Source organism: Schistocerca gregaria, chromosome 7 (assembly GCF_023897955.1).
Source record: "Schistocerca gregaria isolate iqSchGreg1 chromosome 7, iqSchGreg1.2, whole genome shotgun sequence".
Lineage (NCBI taxonomy): Eukaryota > Metazoa > Arthropoda > Insecta > Orthoptera > Acrididae > Schistocerca > Schistocerca gregaria.
This window is the reverse complement of record NC_064926.1, coordinates 99,182,173-99,198,916: the sequence shown is the minus strand read 5'-3', so window position 1 is coordinate 99,198,916 and position 16,744 is coordinate 99,182,173. Positions and strand designations below refer to the sequence as shown.

The 16,744-nt window shown below is 42.7% G+C and overlaps 1 protein-coding gene across 3 annotated transcripts in view; it reads right to left on the bottom strand.

The window, feature by feature from the left end:
- The window catches only part of LOC126281864 (tRNA modification GTPase GTPBP3, mitochondrial), a 120,926-nt gene that overhangs the window by 77,041 nt on the left and 27,141 nt on the right, over positions 1 to 16,744 (bottom strand). The gene's annotated exons all lie outside the window — the stretch shown is intronic.

Below are 16,744 nucleotides of genomic sequence, written 5' to 3'. Positions count from 1 at the left end.
CTGCCATCTGGTTTCTGTACAAATTGTAAATAGCTATTCTCTCCCTGTATTTGACCCCTGCCACCTTTAGAATTTGAAAGAGTGTATTCCAGTCAACATTGTCAAAAGCTTTCTCTAAGTCAACAAATGCTAGAAATGTAGGTTTGCATTTCCTGAATCTATCTTCTAAGATAAGTCATAGGGTCAGTATTGCCTCCAATGTTTCAACATTTCTATGAAATCTAAAGTGATCTTCCCCAAGGTCAGCTTCTAAAAGTCTTTCCATTCATCTGTAAAGAATTTGTTGTTAGTATTTTGCAGCAGTGACTTATTAAAGTGATAGTTCGATAATTTTCATACCTGTCAACTGGACTGCTTTCTTTCGGATTGGAATTATTATATTCTTCTTGAAGTCTGAGGGTATTTCACCTGCCTCATACATCTTGATCACCAGATGATAGAGTTTTGTCATGGCTGGCTCTCCCAAAACTATCAGTAGTTCTAATGAAATGTTGCCTACTCCTGAGGCTCTGTTACGACTCAGGTCTTTCAGTGCTCTGTCAAAATCTTCATGCAATATCATATCTCCGATTTCATCTTCATCTATGACCTCTTCCATCTCCATAATATTGCCCTCAAGTACATTGTCCTTTTACAGACCCTCTATATACTCCTTCCACCTTTCTGCTTTCTCTTCTTTGCTTAGGACTGGGTTTCTTAGGGCTGAGTTTCCATCTGAGCTCTTGGTGTTCATACAAGTGCTTCTTTTTTCTCCAAAGGTCCCTTTTAATTTTCCTGTAGGCAGTATTTATCTTACCCCTACTGATATATGCCTGTACATCCTTACATTTGTCCTCTAGCCATCCCTGCTTAGCCATTTTGCACTTCCTGTTGATCTCATTTTTTGAGATGTTTGTATTTCTTTTTGCTTGCTTCATTTACTACATTTTTATGTTTTCTCCTTTCATCAACTAAATTCAATATCTCTTCTGTTGCACAAGGATTTCTACTAGCCCTCGTCTTTTTACCAACTCGATCGTCTGCTGCCTTCACTATCTGATCTCTCAAAGCTACCCATTCTTCTTCTGCTGTCTTTTTTCCCCATGTATTTATGAAGTGTTCCCTAATGCTCTCTCTGAAACTCTCTGTAACCAGTGGTTCTTTGAATTTACTCAGGTCCCATCTCCTTAAATTACCATCTTCTTGCAGTTTCTTCAGTTTTAATCTACAGTTCATAACCTACAGATTGTGGTCAGAGTCCACATCTGCCCTTCGAAATGTCTTACAATTTAAAACCTGGTTCCTAAATCTCTGTCTTACCATTATGTAATCTATCAGAAACCTTCCAGTGTCTCCAGGCCTCTTCCATGTGTACAACCTTCTTTCATGTTTCTTAAACCAAGAGTTAGCTATGATTAAGTTATGCTCTGTGCAAAATTCTACCTTCCTCTTTCGTTCCTTACCCCCATTCCATATTCACCTACTACTTTTCCTTCTCTTCTTTTTCCTACTATCAAATTCCAGACCCCCCAGGACTATTAAATTTTCATCTTCCTTCACTACCTCAATAATTTATTTTATGTCACCATACATTTCTTCAATCTCTTCATCATCTGCCAAGCTAGTTGGTATATATACTTGTACTATGTGGTAGGCACAGGCTTCGTGTCTATCTTGGCTACAACAATGCATTCACTATGCTATTTGTAGTAGTTTACCTGTGCTCCTATTTTTTTGTTCATTATTAAACCTACTCCTGCATTATTCCTATTTGATTCTGTATTTATAACCCTGTATTCACCTGATCAGAATTCTTGTTCCTCTTGCCACCAACTTCACTAATTCCCACTATATCTAACTTTAATCTATCCACTTCCATTTTTAAGTTTTCTAACCTACCTTCCCAATTAAGGGATCTGACAGTCCACACTCCAATCCATAGAACGCCAGTTTTCTTTCTCCTGATAACGACGTCCTCCTGAGTGGTCCCCCCCTGGAGATCTGAATGGGGGACAATTTTACCTCTGGAGTATTTTACCCGAGAGGACGCCATCATCATTTAACCATACGGTAAAGTTGCATGCCCTCTGAAAAAATTACGGCTATGGTCTCCCCTTGCTTTCAGCTGTTCACAGTACCAGCACAGCAAGGCTGTTCTGGTTGATGTTACAAGGCCAGTTCAGTCAACCATCCAGACTGTTGCCCCTGCAACTATTGAAAAGGCTGCTGCCCCTCTTCAGGAACTACACATTTGTCTGGCTTCTCAACAGATAGCCCTCTGTTGTGGTTGCACCTACAGTATGGTGATCTGCATCGCTGAGGCACGCAAGCCTCCCCGCCAACGGCAAGGTCCATGGTTCATGGGAGGGGTTTGTAAAAGTATGAGATGATATATTATTTTGATGCTGGAAGAAAATAGGGAACACAAGTGGATGAAATTTTTTCCATGGCTACAGCTGTTGAATATTGGTTTTGAAATTATGACTGAAGCAGAGTCTCTGTAAATCCAATTTGTTTATGTCATAGAATGAGTATGTTTACTAATTTATGGGGAAGATAATAGTAATTTTTTTCATTAACTGCCAAGAAAGATGGTCTAAACATGGATCTCCACCACATAATGATCAAAATACAATGAACTACAAGGTGCACAACTCTGCTTCTGCCGTTTTTTCCCCAACATTTGAGGCTTTAATGAAACAAATTGGTTATTCATGTATCATTCAAAGTATTTTCCAATACTGCCCACTACTTTCTCCCATCTTCTGGGCAGTGTACGAATCCCACGTCAAAAAAATTGTTCATCTTTAGAAGTGATCCATGAATCGATCCAATTTGTGACTTCTTCATGAGATTGAAAGTGTTGGTCAGCCAGGCTATGCCCCATTGATCTAAACAGGTGATAGTAAGAGGAGCAATGTCTGGAGAATATGGCAGGTGGGGTAGGACTTCCCATTTTAACGTTTCCAAGTATGTTTAGACCTCTTTTGCAATTTGGGGTTGAGAGTTGTCGTGCTGCAGAATAACTTTGTCGTACCTCTCGCTGTATTGCGACCGTTTGTCTTTTAATGCTCTGCTTAAATGCATTAATTGCATTTGATAATGAGCACATGTGATTGTTTCACTTGGTTTTAACACATCATAATACACGATGCCGAGCTAGTCCCACCAAATGCAGAGAATGTTTCTGAAGCTGTGAATATTCGGTTTGGCCATCAACGTGGAAGCATAGCCGGGATATCTCCATGATTTTTTGCATTTAGGGTTATCGCAATGAACCCATTTTTCATCCCCAGTCACAATGTGATGCAGAAATCCCTTCTGTTTTTGCCTCTGAAGCAACTTTTCATGAATGCTGTTCAATGTCTCTTGGGTTTCAGCTCAGACGGGACCCAAGTTCCTTCTTTCTGAATCATGCCCATAGCCTTGAGACATTTCGAAATGGCTTGCTGTGTCACTCCCACTAATTGTGCCAATTCTTCTTGAGTTTGACGTGAGTCTTCAATCAGCAATGTTTCCAATTCTGCATCTTTGAAAACATTCTCTCTGCCACCACTATGCTGGTCTACAATGTTAAAATCACCGTTCTTGAAGCATTGAAACCACTCACAACGCATTCTTTCACTAATAGCATTCTTACCATACATACTGGAGAGCGTTCAATGAGACTCAGCCACTATTTTCTTTATACTGAAACAAAACAGTAACACCTACCGCAAATGATGAGAATTAGGCTTGTAAACTGACATTTTCAATCAAGAACAACTTTACTATGCAGTCACAAATCGACTAATGTTTTAATAAGGTTATATTGACTGAGGTGCAATCTAACTGTCTGATGTCTGCGACCTGTTGCTTTTGACTGCTAATTACCGTTGTCGCCACCTATCAGCAAACGGCGGAAGCAAAGTTGTACACCTTGTACATTCACATGTTAAATGCTTGCAGCATCGTAATGCAAAATGCTTGCCTTTAAATTGCAGACAATGTTATTCAACATTTGGCAAGCATTCAGCTATCAGAGCACTGCGATTTTTTTCTTTTTTCTTTTTTTTCTCCATAATTTGAAATAAGAGCTACCAGACAAAAGTTGACTGAAACATCAGAAGTACTTCCTAAGGAGGCAAAATAGATTCCATGGTAATGCAAGATGGCAAGTTTTCACCTGTCTTTTAAGAATGACAGCTGTTCTTGGGCAAACTCATTCAACTCAAAGGATACTGACCATATAATGCAGGACACTATATGCCTCATTAGTGAAATTCAGTTATTGGGATTTAGCCCATGATTCTTCAGGGTGTATACATAGACAAGAAAAAAAAATTCCCGGATTTTTCCCGGATTTAGCGGTTGAAAATGCACCTTCTCCCCGGTGATAATACAGTTTCTCCGTGTTAAATGACAGTATACTTTTCCTCAGCAGTGTAAAACTTATCAATCCTTTGAATGTTTATGGTTTTAAACACCGACATAGAATTTCCCGTCACTTTAGAAAACGAAACTCAGGAGAAAAAAAGCACATTTGGGAAAGATCTTTGATGTGCAGCAACATGTACGCTGCATATTTTCGTGTTACGAACGTATAAATTCGAATGCCACCCAACACCGCATGTTACTTTCAGGAACATTGAAACCGAGTTTGCGACGCGCTTTTGTAAGCCAGTCGTAGCTCAAGTAACGTGATCTCGCCAGCTGATGACAGAGTAGGACACGTGATGTACTCAGCCAATAGCAAGATCACTCTTAAGTAGCGCGAACAAAAAAGTTAATGGTTTGAATTAATATACACAGTGTTGCTACAAGAAACGAAAAGCTTTCACATATAAGATTGGTCTCGAAGATTAATAAGCTGCAATAGAAGCTAAGCTTCCACATATAATGTTGATCTTTCTTGCGCGTGTTACACTTTAAGGCTGGGCGCAAATTGAGACGCGTATAGCACGTGTGACGTGACACGGCACTACGGCGCGACACGCACGAGTCGCGTACACCATACTTCGCAGGCCCCGACTGGCGACGCTCTGCGCTGACAGAACCGAAGCGCGCGCAACCTGTTACATTCCTCTAACGATTTTACAGAAACTATTCACTGAAAACATTTGATTTTTGCCTTACTTGTAGCGTTATATGTCAGCTTCGTGGCGAAGTGCCCGTCATCTCACTAATGACCATTCGTATTGTGATGTACACATTTTAGTAAGACACTACGCAAAACTCAAAAAGTTTGCAACGAAAATTATGGGTCGCTATGATTTTGCGTTTGGTGCGTATTACACCATATGTTGCTGCGTATGAAATTCAGCTAACATGTATAATTTTTGTTTAGACTTGTTAGGAGGTCTCTATCTGCCTCCGACTCGAGAAAATGGATCCTATATAGCGCGCCCACTTCCGATCTCACGCCCGCGAGAATCAAGTACTCGCAACATTTCTCATATCTCCTAAAACACTAGAGACATCGAAACGAAAGTTTGGCGAATGATAGAACACAAGAGGAAATTGTTTTGTCAATTCTTAAACACATGGAACTTCCTTATCTATGGCGATATATCAGTACTTATACTTACCTTTTTATTTATTTCACTCCAGTGACTAATTTTTTAAGAGTTATCGACAGCTAGCGATACAAGAGTTTTCTAGTATGGAAATAAACATAACATTTTTTCTCTTATGTTACTGCAAAGCCGGCCGGTGTGGCCGTGCGGTTCTAGGCGCTTCAGTCTGGAACCGCGTGACCGCTACGGTCGCAGGTTCGAATCCTGCCTCGGGCATGGATGTGTGTGATGTCCTTGGGTTAGTTAGGTTTAAGTTCTAGGGGACCGATGACCACAGATGTTAAGTTCCATAGTACTCAGAGCCATTTGTTACTGCAAACCGACACTATGAGGTTTTTCGTAAGCTATTGACCTCTGTGACTGCCAATTACTTGTTTAATGAGGCATTCCGTTTCAGAATTCTGTCGTTATAGCTGCTGTGAGATGAGTTTGGCAAATTACATTGTGACAAAGGAAGTACAATTAAACCTGTACCAACAGAAATGTGGCCGTTACTCATAAATGGTGATGCTTCTTCGGATGAGAAAAGGTTAACTAACACAAAAACAGATAGCCAATTCTGTTGGAATTTTGGTGTAATCCCCGTAACCCATCGTATTTTTAATACTGAGCTACTGGAATGGAAAATTACAAAGGATTTTATTCCGTCTCCTGATCTGAGCAGTATTAAAATAATGACGTGCGTTCCTCCAGGCAGAATGATAGGCACATGCTAGATATTGGTTACTCACCTACGGTTTGCCAAACTGACAATGTGTGATCGCGAATAAAATAGTTGTTATTGAGAAAAATAAAAAAATTGATCTGACGCACAAAACAATGGTCAGTGTATCATCAGCAGCGGGGGAAAATGCGCGCGACAAGAATGTGGAAGCTAGCCATGTGTGCCTTGTGAGCTGAAGTTCGAAAAACATTGCCATGAAAGTTAGATCTGCCTTTGTCAGCAGTACATTTCAACAAATTAAATATATCTAATCATGATACTCTTTTAGGATATTCCTACTTTCGTAATAATACAGACCATTTTCTTCATTTGTGAAGCCTACTGTATAATTAGTTTATTAATGCTGATAATGTGCATGCAACAATTAAAATGCTTTATCTCATCACGGAGAACCAATTAAAACATTGTTATTTGTGACTGCTTTTCGACTGTTTCTAGCTTGTAATGGAAATGTGATATTCACATGCGTGTAGTACAGTGTGTCATATTACACTATTACATCCATATCCAAATAATCACAGTGAGACTTCTATACTTCAGATCTTGGACGCTTTTTAACAGGAGATTACCCCTTTCCAAATTTTTGTAACAGATCGTACAGATACGCCAGCATACTAGGCAGCGAGAAGATAACCTTGTTTTACTTTCCTGCCTTGCTTCTTAATCACACGATTTTATAATATTCCTGCTTCCTTATTCACTACCCTCTGTCCCTTCTTGCGATCTGAAAACATCGCGGAGGCATATGATACAATTCCAGCGGCCAATGGCTCACCAGTTACTGAAGTATGCAGTTTTCTTGACAGAAGAAAAAAAAAACTATACGGATATAAATAACAGAAAAGCATAATCTACTAAGGAAGAAAGCTGGAGCGTTTGATTGGCGATAAACGAAACACTATCCCAGGGCAATAAAATTTAGTATACAGTAAGGCAATATTTATCGTATGAGCAATACTACCTCCGCTCATATGCGCCGTGCCGATGTGAGCGTATGGCCGGACTACTTTTCCGCTCCCCGCCTCAAATTTCCCACGGTGCTAGCGAGGCAGGCGCGACGGGCGGCGCTAGAAACTGAGCCACAACCGCAATGCCGCGCGACCTGGCGCAGGCGCGTGTCGCGTCCCAGTCGCGTCGCGTCGCAATTTGCGCGTCCCATTTGAACCTGTGATGTTACAAAAACGCGCTACGCTGCGCCGCGCCAAACGCGCAATACGCGTCTCCATGTGCGCCTAGCTTAGATTCATCACACAAAAGCGCCAGTAAAATTTTTGATAACGACGTAAATGTCTGATCTTCTGGGCGCGGAATTCTTCTGGACGGTCGTCCTCAAAGAGTTGATTTTGAAATGAGAGTCAAACGCTCTGTGATTTAAGAAATTCATCTTACATTTTCGCACGTAGTTCACCTTGCGTAAAAGTAAATTTACTTTGAAAGTAACGCTTTTCAAACCACTATTCGCAATATTTTCCCGTGACCTGTTAGAAATTGGTTCGTTTCAGCACTGCCAGAGAGCGCCATTGCCATTGTTTCGTTTATGAGACAATTCCTCTCTTTTTTTAAAATGGTAAGTAGCGGTAGCGCGCACAAAAGAAAGCATGCCGCGAGCGGCGACATGCCGTAAACACTCATTATCAGAATGCGACAAACTATACATGACACAGTATAGTAATGCATTTTCAGCTTAGAGTGACGTAAACACCTATAACAAAGAGAACGGCACTTATTAGATCAAAGAAAAATAAGCAACCAATTCAAAGCAGACGAAGCACGAGAAAAAGGAAGGGTAGCCGTATGAATACGGACGGAGCACCTGACGCGTAGCAATGGCTGCCTGGTAAAGCTTAGGTGCTAAGCTTACAACTCGAACCAAATTACTGTAGCTGTATCATCATTCATTCGACCTAAATTGTGTCTCATATTACAATGGACCAAATTTGTTTCGATTTGGAGGTGCGGCCTAAAACTTTTCTCTCTCCTTGAATTTCGAGTCTCAAATTTCAGGTGCGGCTTAGATTTGGGAAAATTTGTTTTCCTTGATGTTGAGTCTCATTTTTCAGGTGCGGCTTAGATTCGAGTAAATACGGTAGTCTTGTAGAATGGCCCGCCATGCAGTTTCCACATGGTACCTCAGGGGCCAGACTTTGTGTCAGATGTGCACACCTCGCAATATGTCATTTCATCACCTTGTCAGTCCATGAATGGTAGCTTGATGGGTTGCATGATGGTTCGCATGTAGTGTGCACCATTCAATGTTCCCTCAATGATCACCAGAGGAGTATGGCCAGTGTAGGATATTGCTCCCCACAGCATGATTACAGGTGTTGGCTCTTTGTACTTCTGACATATACACTTGTAATTTGAGCCCTCATCTAGATGACACCACACACGCATACGACCATCATTGGCACCAAAGCAGAAGTGACTCTAATCACTGAAGACGACACGTTTCCATTCATTCTTCCATAAATGCCTATCGTGACAACACTCGAGGCAGGCTGAACGATGTTGCGGCATGTGTGGAAAATGCCCAAATGGTGTGCAGAACCGTAGCCCTGCTTGATGGAGACAGTTGCGAATGGTTCTCGCTATACCCCTGGAGCAACAGTGTCCCTAAGTTGTTGTGAAGTGACACTGTGGTACATTATGGCACTTCATAGTATGCGACAGTCTCAGCATGCATCTGCAGGTTGCCACTGTCTGGACCCAGGCTGATGGGCATGTGTGCCTTCCGCTGACCACTGGCAACAACATCGATGCACTGTGGAGACCTCATGGCCCATGAATTGCGACTTCTGCAGTATATCACCTGCCTTCTTGCAGGACCACTATACGCCCTCACTCAAACTCCATCAGTTGCACAAATGGTTCATATACACACCGTTGCAGCATGCTAACAATGCTGTAGACAAAGATAGAGCTCCGTATGCCATTGGAAACTGCCTGCCACTGGCTCTGGTGATGTGTTGGCAGCACTGTATGTTTGTCATTGCATGCACCGCCCTCTTATAGTGTCCAGTGTAAGTATGGTGGGTCTTATTCACTTCATTTTTCATTTTCCAGGAGGGGGAGAGGGAGAGGGAGAAAGAGAGGGAGAGGGACAGGGAGAGAGGGAGAGAGAGAGAGAGAGAGAGAGAGAGAGAGAGAGAGAGAGAGAGAGGGGGGGGGGGGGGAGGGGGGAGGGGGAGGGGGAGGGGGAGGGGGAGGGGGAGGGGGAGGGGGAGGGGGAGGAGAGAGAGAGAGAGAGAGAGAGAGAGAGAGAGAGAGAGAGAGAGGGTTGGGTTGGGTTCTTTGGGGAAGGAGACCAGACGGCGAGGTCATCGGTCTCATCGGATTAGGGAAGGACGGGGAAGGAAGTCGGCCATGCCCTTTCAAAGGAACCATCCCGGCATTTGCCTGGAGCAATTTAGGGAAATCACAGAAAACCTAAATCAGGATGGCTGGACGAAGAGAGAGAGAGAGAGAGAGAGAGAGAGAGAGAGAGAGAGAGTCTATATATACCAAGGGGCACTACATTCATAGTGTGTGGATAAGCTGAGAGTGTGTGTCTTGCAGGAGGCTTGCTAGGGTAGTCCGTACAGTTGTAATGACCACTGTGTCTCGATGACTCAGTGGTCAGAAAACTGAGGTGTGTATGTTTGTCTGTTTGAACACACTAATCACAGGAAGTCCAGGTTAGGATATTAACTATTATGTAAAGGATAGATTGCCACTCACCATAATGATGACACACTGAGTTGCAGACAGGCACAACAAAAAGCATGTTACAGACTTGGCTTTCTTCAGAAAAGAAAGGAAGACACATTCACACAAGCAGCACACCACATGTACACGACTGCTGCCTCTGGCTGCTTTAGTCAGACCGCCAGTGTGGAACAGTCTTTTCATTGTGCCTGTCTGCAACTCCATATGTCATCTGTACAATGAGTAGCAAATTTACCTTTTTCACAGATGCCAATTTCTAAAACCACTAGAGTAATTTTTATGCAGTTTCCACAAGTAACTTGAGCACAGTTTGGGGCAACATATATACTTTATTTCATTAAAATCACATCATGAAAAAATAGATATTCTGATTTAAAGTTTTACAATTCTACTCAGATTAGTAGTTTGGCTGTTTACCTTAGTGATGGTCCTGTTAGTTTTTTTTACCTCAGTGACAGAAGTATTTTCAGGAGTTTACATTAGTGACAGAATGAAATTCTACGATCTCATCTTTACAAATACTAAGAAACATTGAATTTCCTTGGTTAGGATATATGCATTTACTGATTTTGCTTTGTGCATTAAAAACTTAATGATACTGTTTTGCTTCTTTTGAAAGGTTTCATTTATATTTCACTTCTCAGCTAGGGAAAACATATTCATTGACTCAGTGATCCTACAAAGGTTCCAATTTTACCAGCTGGGGTAGAAAACCTTAAAAAGTGACTTATGCAAAGGCCATTCTCTAAATGCCATTGTGAAGTATGGGTGTATAGCTATTCACAAAATACACTCCTGGAAATGGAAAAAAGAACACATTGACACCGGTGTGTCAGACCCACCATACTTGCTCCGGACACTGCGAGAGGGCTGTACACGCAATGATCACACGCACGGCACAGCGGACACACCAGGAACCGCGGTGTTGGCCGTCGAATGGCGCTAGCTGCGCAGCATTTGTGCACCGCCGCTGTCAGTGTCAGCCAGTTTGCCGTGGCATACGGAGCTCCATCGCAGTCTTTAACACTGGTAGCATGCCGCGACAGCGTGGACGTGAACCGTATGTGCAGTTGACGGACTTTGAGCGAGGGCGTGTAGTGGGCATGCGGGAGGCCGGGTGGACGTACCGCCGAATTGCTCAACACGTGGGGCGTGAGGTCTCCTCAGTACATCGATGCTGTCGCCAGTGGTCGGCGGAAGGTGCACGAGCCCGTCGACCTGGGACCGGACCGCAGCGACGCACGGATGCACGCCAAGACCGTAGGATCCTACGCAGTGCCATAGGGGACCGCACCGCCACTTCCCAGCAAATTAGGGACACTGTTGCTCCTGGGGTATCGGTGAGGACCATTCGCTACCGTCTCCATGAAGCTGGGCTACGGTCCCGCACACCGTTAGGCCGTCTTCAGCTCACGCCCCAACATCGTGCAGCCCGCCTCCAGTGGTGTCGCGACAGGCGTGAATGGAGGGACGAATGGAGACGTGTTGTCTTCAGCGATGAGAGTCGCTTCTGCCTTGGTGCCAATGATGGTGGTGTGCGTGTTTGGCACCGTGCAGGCGAGCGCCACAATCAGGACTGCATATGACTGAGGCATACAGGGCCAACACCCGGCATCGTGGTGTGGGGAGCAATCTCCTACACTGGCCGTACACCTCTGGTGATCGTCGAGGGGACACTGAATAGTGCACGGTACATCCAAACCGTCATCGAACCCATCGTTCTACCATTCCTAGACCGGCAAGGGAACTTTCTGTTCCAACAGGACAATGCACGTCCGCATGTATCCCGTGCCACCCAACGTGCTCTAGAAGGTGTAAGTCAACTACCCTGGCCAGCAAGATCTCCGGATCTGTCCCCCATTGAGCATGTTTGGGACTGGATGAAGCGTCGTCTCACGCGGTCTGCATGTCCAGCACGAACGCTGGTCCAACTGAGGTGCCAGGTGGAAATGGCATGGCAAGCCGTTCCACAGGACTACATCCAGAATCTCTACGATCGTCTACATGGGAGAATAGCAGCCTGAATTGCTGCGAAAGGCGGATATACACTGTACTAGTGCCGACATTGTGCATGCTCTGTTGCCTGTGTCTATGTGCCTGTGGTTCTGTCAGTGTGATCATGTGATGTATTTGACCCCAGGAATGTGGCAATAAAGTTTCCCCTTCCTGGGACAATGAATTCACGGTGTTCTTATTTCAATTTCCAGGAGTGTATTATGAATATTCTGTTGTATTAGTCATGAATTCCTAGAACTGATCCTAAGCTTCTCTCCCTCTTTCAAGATCTACAAACTTTTTACTGCGGCTGTCATATCACTGCTGCCTTAAAAATATGTCTACTCCAGTACCTTAGACTCACCAAATACCTGTCTCCTGACACATGATGCTCTCCCTGATTCTCCTTCTGATTTCACGCCAAAACTTTCTTATTCCCTCCAGAACTTCACTATTTAAACACTCTACATATGTCAGTTACCAATATGTCATTACTATTACTACTTCTCATTAAATATACTGGGTGATCAAAAAGTAAGTATAAATCTGAAAACTGAATAAATCACGGAATAATGTAGATAGAGAGGTATAAATTGACACACATGCTTGGAAGGACATGGGGTTTTATTAGAACCAAAAAATACAAAAGTTCAACAAATGTCCAACAGATGGTGCTTCACTGATCAGAATAGCAATAATTAGCATAAAAAAGTAAGACAAAGCAAAGTTCTTTACAGGAAATGCTCAATATGTCCACCATCATTATTCAACAATAGCTGTAGTTGAGGAATAATGTTGTGAACAGTGCTGTAAAGCATGTCCGGAGTTATGGTGAGGCATTGGTGTCGGATGTTGTCTTTCAGCATCCCTAGAGATGTCGGTCGATCATCATACACTTCCGACTTCAGGTAACCCCAAAGCCAATAATCCACAGACTAAGGTATGGGGACCTGGGGGGCTAAGCATGACAAAAGTGGCAGCTGAGCACACGATCATCACCAAACGACGCTTACAAGAGGTCTTTCATGCGTCTAGCAATATGGGGTGGAGCGCCATCCTGCATAAACATCGTACGTTCCAGCAGGTGTTTATCAGCCAGGCTGGGGATGATGTGATTCTGTAACATATTGGCGTACCTCTCACCCATCACGGTAGCAGTTACAGAACAAAACCAGAATCACACATTTTCTCGAAGAAAAAAGGCCCGATAATGGTAGATGTGGTAAATCCAACCCATACCGTGACTTTCTCATCGTACAATGGAGTTTCCACGACAGTTCTAGGATTTTTGGTAGCCCAAATTCTGCAGTTTTGGGCGTTGATAGACCCTCGGAGTGTGAAATGAGCTTTGTCAGTCCACAACACGTCACTCAACCAATTGTCATCGTCCGCCATCTTTTGAAACATCCACACCACAAATGCCCTCCACTTCACTAAATAGCCATGTAACAGTTCATGATGCCGATGGATTTTGTACAGATAACATCAGAGGGTATGCCTAAGTGCCAACCAAACAGTAGTGTATGGAATGCCGGTGCAACGTGCGACTGTACGAGGGCTGATTTCCCCGTGCATAGACGAACCCGCTACAGTCTCCATTCCTTCCTGAACTGTCTCAGCAGCATTACGCCTTGTGCTCAGTCAGCCACTAAGGGGTCTATCGTCTAAACAACCCGTGGCTTCGAACTTCAAAATCATTCTCGCTACAGCTGCATTTGTCAATGGACCTTTACCCGTTCGAATCCCCTTCCTATGGTGATAGGATCATAATGTTGAACTAGCACATTCCCCATTCTGATAATACAGCTTCACTAAAAGCGCCTTTTCAGGTAACATCAACATGCTGCAACCGCTGGTGCATCTGATTCTCTCTCTCATTACAGCTCCTTTTATAAATGATTGTCATGAGCAGTCACTGACGTTTTGCTGTCCAGCGCCATCTGTCGGACATTTTGACATTTTGTGAACCTTTTTATTTTCTTTTCCTTTTTTTCTTTTTTGTTTTAATAATAAAACCCTATGTCATTCCAAGCATGTGTGTCAATTTTTACCTCTATATCTACATTATTCAGTGGTTTATTAAGTTTACAAATTTATACTGACTTTTTGATTGCCCATTAGATAATGTATTACATAAGATGACTATACCAGGTGTAACAACATTCCATATATAGTCATTGAATACTTGTAGTGGGCGCCAAGATGGTTAAATTTAGCATAGGAACTTATATCTAGAGAAGTGCTGTTTATCTGTAAATGCAAAATATCACAAACACATGTTTAGATCTTTTGCGGCACTGACTAGACCATTATGTATGTCATTTATTGAACATGTGACATTCCATGCCCACCACACCTTTGTTTACAAGCCAATCACTTGAGTTTGTGATCTGACCTGAGAGGCTTCTACTTGCTGTTGTGCTTGTAGTCTTCCTCATACTGTACTACAGTAGCAGTAATCATTTGCTAAAGTGCAGATTGCAAGCTGTTCATACAATTGACTGTTAAAGTGTTGCTGTTGACCATGGTGAATTACATATCTGCAGAATATGCTGATATGATGTTATCGTAAGGTGAAGCTCAGTGCAATGAAAGGGCTGCTTGCCAATTATATGCGTAGCATTTTCCACATCACCGGGCACCTTTGAACTCATTATTTGCTACAGTGTAACAGCAGGCCTCAGAAATGGGTGCATTCCCCACCAGCAGGGCCAACTGTGGTGCTCCACACACCTGAGTTTGAAGAGGTTGTGCTCTATGCTGTGGAGGAGGACCTGATGACTACTACAAGAAACGTAGCAGGTAGACTGAATGTGGATCACCAAATTGTTTGGTGCATTTATGCATGAGCAGCAGCTACACCCAACCCTTAGAAGGTACAGGCAATGCAGCCACAGGATTTTGCTTCATGAGCCAATTTCTGCAGGTGGTTCTTGCAACACTGTGAGGATGAACCTGACTTCTGATGGGGGATCTTTTTCACAGATGAAGCCAACTTTTCCAGGGAAGGTTTTCTCACTCCCCAAAACAGTTGTGTGGGCTGACAAAATCATGTGTGTTGTGTGCCTGAATGGGTTTCAGGAACAATACGATCTGACATTCGGGCAGAGTTCCTGGATGGACACATGACTGAACCATACCTTCCTCCACCACATCTCACTGATGCCATGTACTTGCAGTTCCTTGATGGTGTATTGCATGGAATCCAGGAAGATGTTCTACTGCATGGACATCAAAGCATGTGATTCCAGCATGAAGGCACACCACCTCATTTTTCATAAGCAGTCCAAGATCATCTGGACCAAAAATTTGCGCAACAGTGGACAGGTTCTGGTGGCCTGATTGCTTGGCCTGGACATTTGCCCAACTTGAACCTGCTAGTCTAACCTAAATCCTTGAATTATGAACCTCTGTGGCATTTGTGGAAGACTGTGGGCACGAGTTATGGCTGTGGTGGATGCTGGAGGACCAGTGACTGGTGACTGCGTGTACCAGTGCATGGTAAGATGTACCATATCTGTGCTGATGTTGGTGGTCATTGCATTGAGCCCTATTGGTCAGTGAATCCAGATGACAAGCAGCAGGAGTCAGAGAGCAATGTGTGTTGTGGTACTGTGCACATAGCAGGAAATTGTACTTTTATGGACATGAACTCCTATGCTGAACTCAACAGTCTTGGTCCTCACTACTTGTTCTTAAGTTATACACTACCATATTTACTCGAATCTAAGCCACATTTGAAAAATGAGACTCGAAATCAAGTGATAAAAAAAAATAAAATCCTGAATCTAAGCCGCACCTGAAATTTGAGACTCGAAATTCAAGGGGAGAGAAAAGTTTTAGACCACACCTTCAAATCAAAACAAAGTTCGTCCATTGTAATATGAGAAACAATTTAGGTCGAATGAATGACGATACAGTTACAGCAGTTTGGTTTGAGTCGTAAGCTTAGCTATTAAGCTTTACCATGTAGCCATTGCTATGCGTCAGGCGCTCTGTCCGTATTTATATGGCTACCCTTCCTTTTTCACGTGCTTCGTCTGGTTTGAATTGATTGTTTATTTGTCTTTGATCAGATAAGTGCCGTTCTCTTTGTTATAGGTGTTTACGTCACTCTAAGCTGAAAATGTATTATTGTACTGTGTTAAGCATTTTTTTTTTGCATTCTGATGATGAGAGAAATTTTCTCATTAGCGAAACAGTGGCAGGAGACTGCTATTTGTTGTTACTTACACTGTTGCTTTCTTTTATAATGATAAACGAGAACCAAATAATAGACTGTGCATGTTCTGAACGAGAGTTTAGTGAAAATTTCTCTCCGTTTGAAAATCTCTGCAGACGCCTCTTTAGCACATTACATTCTGCATAGAAATTAGAGTAATCTTAGATTTCAAAAACCTAGTCAGTTGCCGTGCTTCATTTCTGACTGTATCATTATTCGACATAAGAATAATATGAATATAAACATGACATATATGTATATTCTTTTGTGTTTGCTGTTGTCTCACTCTAGTTTTGTAGTTTATTAGGCAAACAGGATTTAAATGAGATAGCAGCAAACATGAAAGAATACATGGCAAAATGTTTACATTTGTATTATTCTTATGGTGAAGAGAATGCTGCATGAGATTCACAATTCACTTGTCATGGGTAGGAAAAAATTCAGAACGTAGAGTTGGCCATATTGACAAACATCCCAAACAGTCTTGCCAGTCGGATTTTCGTAGTACATTGAAAGGCTGCTACATTCGAAGATGAACAATACAGAATTTGTATTTGCTTCGTT